Source organism: Atta cephalotes (genome assembly GCF_000143395.1).
Source record: "Atta cephalotes unplaced genomic scaffold scaffold00048, whole genome shotgun sequence".
NCBI lineage: Eukaryota > Metazoa > Arthropoda > Insecta > Hymenoptera > Formicidae > Atta > Atta cephalotes.
Window position 1 is genome coordinate 943314 of NW_012130112.1, and position 6927 is coordinate 950240.

The following is a 6927-nucleotide window of genomic DNA, read 5'->3' on the forward strand; positions in this document are numbered from 1 at the left end:
ACAGTGCTTCAGTGAAGATAACAACAGTCTGATAACATTTTAACATTTCTAATTATATTTCGTTTGTGTTATTTATAATTATATACTACAATATTATTAACAACGTTCTGCATTGACAAGTTTGCGCGCCTTCGTGTCAGGCGGAGCGAAATGAGAAGTTATCATACAGTACGCGTTTGAATTCATTATTCAATTCATTATTCATATTCAAAATTATTGAAGATCATGTTAGAACATCTTGATGTATCGCATAAAAAATGCGAATCTCCCTTCGAGCTTATCGTATCGATGCATTCTATTTTGCATTCTCGCTATGGTCAACTAAGTTCTCTTCTGTCTAAAAGACATGCAATTATTACTATCCTTTCCAGCCTGTACTACATATAAAATTAGAGAAAAAAAGATTCAAATGTTTACAACTTGTTATAGCACCTAATATAATGTCTTACATATTGTCATCAACGTTAGTTGAAAAAAATTGGATATATTTTTAATGTATATTATGTTAACGAATGAGAGGATAATTTCTCTTGTTTAATACTTTATAAACTTTCATTCAAAAGAGATTATATTTATGAAAAATTTTTTTAAAATTTCCTTATTACCAATGGCAAATGATGAGTCGGTTTTTATTGGAACAATCGTCGTGCTCTGGAAAGGAACAGGAAATTGCTTAGAAATTAGTTGACCGAGGTTGCTGCAAACAGACCCTTAATTATTTATAATTAAGACATAAAGCGAAGGAAAGAACGTGTGCAATCGTATCTCATGAGAGCGAAATATAAGAAATGACATGTTATTATCACAGAAAGTATAGCAATAAGAAAATTGTAAGGACAAAAACAAGTTGTCGTTGAAGATTGCGGAGAGAATCCTCAAGAGAGGCGTTAATATATCGTTAAATCGTGTAAAACATTTTATAGTATCTAGTAATCTCTTCCAAGAGATTCTACTTCGTCCTGCGAAAGACAGGATAAATTAGAGGAAATATTATCATTGAAATTCATTCAGAGTAATTAAATTTTAAATTGCTAATTTAGAAACTGTGGTTCTTGTAGTTGAATTTCCTTTAATTTATCCCGTTTACTTTGCAGTGAAGATTGTCTCCCTTTATCCCTTTAAAAGATATTTTGGCTGTATTTCGCAGAAGACAGCGCTTAACATTTTACGCCAATTGGATTATATTTTTAAATCTAGAGAAATAATCTTATTTCAGCGAAGAAATACAACATCAAGCTACAAAATAGATATTTTTTAATACGGAACGATGATATTATTAATTAAACCATAAAATATTTTATAAGCTCATGGATTCAGCATTAAGTTTGTCTCGTGCGGATTTTCCTTTTTTATCATGTCTTTTGAAACAATTTTCATAATGAATCTCTTTCATATATTGAGAAAAAAATTTACTAAATTTTAATAAATATTTCTTTGAATAATCCTAGCGGAATATTTACTAAATGTAAACACATATTTATTAGATACAAGAACCATTAGTTTGATTCAATTATTTTTTTTATTTATCTAAATATTTATTTACCATAAGTAAATATTGCATATTAGAACTTTAAAAAAATATTTATTAAAAATTAATAAATTTTTTCTCAGTATACGGAATAATTTTTGTTTATTGCTATAAATCAAAATAAATTGATGTTAATACTCGTTTTTCATTTAATTACAATCGTTAGATATAATTATTTTATAATTATGTATAAATAGTTACATATTATTTCTATCTTTTTTTGCATTCCTTTCTAACAAAATATAATTCCGATTAAGGCGTCAGAAGTTAGTTCTCTCTTTCCATTATGTTAATTCTTTCTTCTCATATGTTTTCAAATCTTAAGATTTTATAAAAATAAAAAAAATATTACAAACGAATTTTGAAGTTAATTATTCAGTAAACGAGAATGGATGAAATAGATTGAAATGGATTCAAATTTTCAGAAATATTCGCCAAACATTAAAATGAATCCTTTTCAATTCGAATGCATTTTTATTCATTTTTATTGGAAATTGGATGAAGGAAATTTCACCTCGTTTACTGACCCAGTTATTAATTATTAGAAACTATTTGTTTTTATATGAAAAAGCAAAAGTCCAAGTTCGTTCATTCGTTATAAATTAAAGCTTTCTTTTAAAAATTTGCTTACTTTTCCGCAAAGACACATCTCTGAGACGACATCATGGACCTACGATCGAGAACAATAGATTAACTTTTTAATAAGTGTAACGTCTCACCTAATATAACGTCTCACATTTTGAAGGAACAATCATGATGTAAGAAGATCAGGTGAACCAATTTTAAGGAGGATAAACAAATCATTTAAAGTAACATTATTTGTGATCAATCAGAAATTGATCAATCAGAAATTTTATAATTAAACTAATATAAAGTCGCTATTAGAAATTTGTTACTAATTTGAAATTTGCTTCAAATTAATCAGCTGTCATTATATGCAACATTATTGCACCTGGTCTTTTTACATCATGGAAGCAGCCGCGTCGTAATCACTTTTATTGAGCAGCTCTCTTTTCATTTCTTACAGAGAGACCTTGCGCTTACGTCTCAATCAGATACTTTAAAGACACTAATGGCTTATATGTATATATTTGCCTTGTGCAATTGATGTTAATTGAATATACAATTTTTCTATATCTCTATATCTATACATATATATAAACTTGCGATAGAGAGATCATTCCCTTATCTCACGATTTTGGAGCTCGGTGACAGATGAAGGTTCCCGATCTCAAGCAAGAAATAGATGAAAGAAAATTGATATAAAAAAACATAAAGCAAAGTTTTCCTTGCGAATCTTTTTTCTCTTTTTTTCTTGCACACGAAATATAATCCTAAAAGTTATTATGTAAGTGATACAAACCACTGTTTCACTTTATATGCATATGTATATACATGTATAGTAATTATTGTATGCAGTACATTTTACATTTACATACACATAAAATTGTATATTATATCGTTCGATAAGTGTAATATCGTATTTCATTCTCCAAAGGATTTTGAAGAACGAAATTTATGAACTTAATTATAATAATTAATTCAATATATTTATTAATTTAATTTAATGCAAAATGTAATTACTATTTTGTTTTACTACTGTCTACTATCTTAAATTCAATTTTACAATTCTATTTCGATATGTTACAACATGTCTAATATAGAATTATAAGAAAACTAGAGATAAAAATTATTCACTTTTTTCGTCCTATTCTTTACAAAACCTGAGATAAAAAGTACTTGAATATCTAATGTAAGACAAATAAATTGATCTACTTGGCAGTCTGTGACTTCCATTATTTGTATATTCTGTAAGCGACGATGCAGCTAAAAAATTTTTTACAAGATCTAATTATTCCATATAGCGCATTATATTTTTCCAGGAGCTCTTTGGTTGTTCTTCTTAGGAGCAAAATAGAAAAAGGAAATTTAATTTCTTCTATTTTTAATAATTTCTCAATAATCACAACATTTATGAACATCAATGAAAGATATCTAATAATTGGATATTTGTACAATTGAAAATTACCTATTTTATTTTTTATATTTTTAAAAGATATATACATATGTTCAATATATGTTCAATATTCTTCTAATTTTGAAGCATCTAATAGATGCTAGAATTTCAACAAAAATATGTATGTTATAAGTTACAGATGAAAAGAAATAAATTGCATTTATCTATATACGATTATATATGTATATTTAACTTAAGCAATAATAGTCTTTTTAGTAATAAAAATTTATTGGAATACGTCAATAATTCTGTATAGTTTTTGTCGATAGACAGTTTTTATAAGCGCTCTGAAAAGCTCTAAGCACCATATTTTAAAAACGCATAATAATTGACAAGTGATTTTATTGTGCATTTAAAAAAGACAGCATGAAGATTGGTTGTTTTGTGTATTTTGAAAGGCGTCATTTGAAAGATGGCAAGGATACGATCAATGTAATGTTACAAATGTGTTGAAACATGATTGGTTAATTCATAAATTTTTTTTTTCTGATTGTCAATCAAATACTTCAAACTATTTATAGTGATATTTATAGTGATATTTTGACCCCAAAACGAATTTTTTAACATATGCTTCATTTAGAACGATTGTTCCATCTTCGGATAAATTATGTCATAATTCATCCAATGAATAAACAAAAGAGTAAAATAGTAAGAACAAAGAGAATAAGAAAATAAAAGGGTGAGTTTATCGAAAAGTGGACAACCTAGTTTTAAAAAAACTAAAAAATGTATCTGGTGAAAATATCGTGAAAGAACGCGTATGCCACAAGTAGTTCGCAAGATTTCATTTCGGAGATCAGACACGCTATGTTCAGTGCGTTATGGATGAAAAAAAACAGGAAGTTCTTTGAACAAAGAATTATGTAACTATCCGAAAGATGACAGATACTGGATCACAACCATCAATACATTCTTGACGAAAGTTATTGTCTTCTATAAAAAAAAAATTCGTCTTTCATTTATAGATAAAAAAAACCGTAATGAATTATTGATCAATCTAATATTAACATCATCTAATGGATGTGTATTTTCTGATATTTATATTATATATTCTTGCTTTTTACTTCTTTTATCACTTTTTATATTACTATAAACAATTGGACATTTTCTTCTGTAAATCTATCAAAATAAAATAGCTATTTTATTTTTTACATTTTTTAATTACATTCATCAATATTCTTCTAATTTTGAAGAAAAAAAATAGCTATTTTATTTTGATAGATATACAGGTAAAAATACTTAACTGTTTATAATATTATAAAAATAATGATAAAAGAAATCAAACATAAGACGATAAAAATATTAAAAAATAATAGATTTATTAAATGATAGAAATATTGGATTTATAAAAATATTGAATAAAAAGTAAGAGTCTCTATTTAAAATTTTGACTTTAAAAGTTTTCACATTTGCGCTCAAATAGGTACAATTATTTGTTGAAAACCTACAACTTTTATAAAACATTTTTCCAATAAAAAAATAATTTCTGAGACAATTAGCCATTCCAGAACTTTTGACATTCATTGTATGTTAATGAGTATAAGTATGCAAATTTGAGCGTAATATGATTATTCATTCGCGTACCTATGCAGAAATGCAATCGAAAAGACTAGTAAGGTTCTAATCATATGCGAGGCATGATCTCTCCTGCACAAGGGCGAAGTCACCCCTGTGTGATTGTACAGTTCGCTGTAGGGGATGCGGCTCCCCGAAAGAACGGTAGCTGATATATGTATGTCGATCTAGCTTGTTCTGTGTGAGACAGTATATTTTCCTCGTTTTATCTATGTATATATGTACCAGCACATGCGGGTTATATACGAAGTAAGACTCGCGCGTCTCAGAAAACGCTTTACTGCGTAAAGTTGTATACAATCTCGGCGCGTCTGTTCTCTTTAATAGAAATAAATCACTGAATGTTGTTGAAATCAACTGTGAAATTGTGAAAATAAAAAATGAAAATGACTGAAATATCGTTGAATATATTTCAGTATAAATAATACTTTTTTTTATGTACTAAAATGCTTTGAATTCTATAAGAGATGAAACTTTATTATTTTTTTATTAATAAAAATCAATGAAAAATAATAAAAAATAACGAAAAATATTGCACATGTTTAATATTTTTATAAATTTATTTAGAAAAATTAAATACTACATTATGCTCAAATATTATGAATTCTGAAAATTTTGAAAATACATGAAAAGAATGAAATATAATGCAAAGTATGTAACATTTTTACATATTTATTAACGTAAATTGTACATTGAAATATTATAAATTTTAAGGAAATTAATGAAAATTAAAAAGTAATGATATTGAAATAAAATTTACATTATTGTTACAGATTTAATGAAAGTTACCGAAAAAAGAAACAATAGAATTAAAATATTAAAATTAATAATTGAAAAAGAATATACTGAAGTCCGCTAAAAAATAAGGAAATCAGTTTGTATTATAAGGAGGTGGACACAAAGAAATAAAGAATAGAAAACAGAGAATACCTAATTTCAATCTATCAGAAATTATGTATTGCGAAATATACAGTTTCGGATAGATTGAAATTCTTATTTCTTGTTCTCTATTCCCTGTTCCTTTGATTGTGTGCAGCTCTTAATAAAATAACTCCTATTGAATTCTTCTTCATCTTTCTAGGACTTCGTTAGATAGTGTCATTTCTCGCATGTAAAATTTAGCTTATATAATCACTCTATATAATCAGTTTAGTTTATATAACTGAAACTTAGACAAGGGGATCCAAACTCTCTCTTGGAAAAATTATACTCAATTTCAACGCTGCTTTAGGACTCTGATCTGAGCAAATTAAATTGGTCAAGTGATAAGTAGTGAAGATTTCAAATCCATGCGCATGATCACGAATGCACATATATATGCTTAAAGGCTTATTATGTAACTTTTAATGAATGTAATGATACAATCGTTACAGTCGTTAAGAGTTAGAATAAACATTTATTATATTCTATGTCCATCTTTTTGTATAGCTGTTATCATAGTCATAATTGTTTCCGTGCTTAATTATTATTGATGATTATCTTTTCTCATTACATTGTTTTGTTATATGTGACTTCTTTTTTCCTTCTTTATATGCTTTTTTCTATTTGTAATGTTATTATCCTAAAGATTCCAAAATTTAAACTAATTCAACTATTGAATTTTTTTATCTAATTTATTCAATATATTTACAGGACATTCCAAAGTTAAATGTCAAAACTTTGGGAGCGTGTAGGGGATCGATAAACTAAGACACCGTCTAGAAAGAAAAGAATTCGTTTTAATATGAATACACTTTTTGGAGAACAGAACATAAGAGAAAAAATAGAATATTAAATTATATATATATATATATATATATATATATAT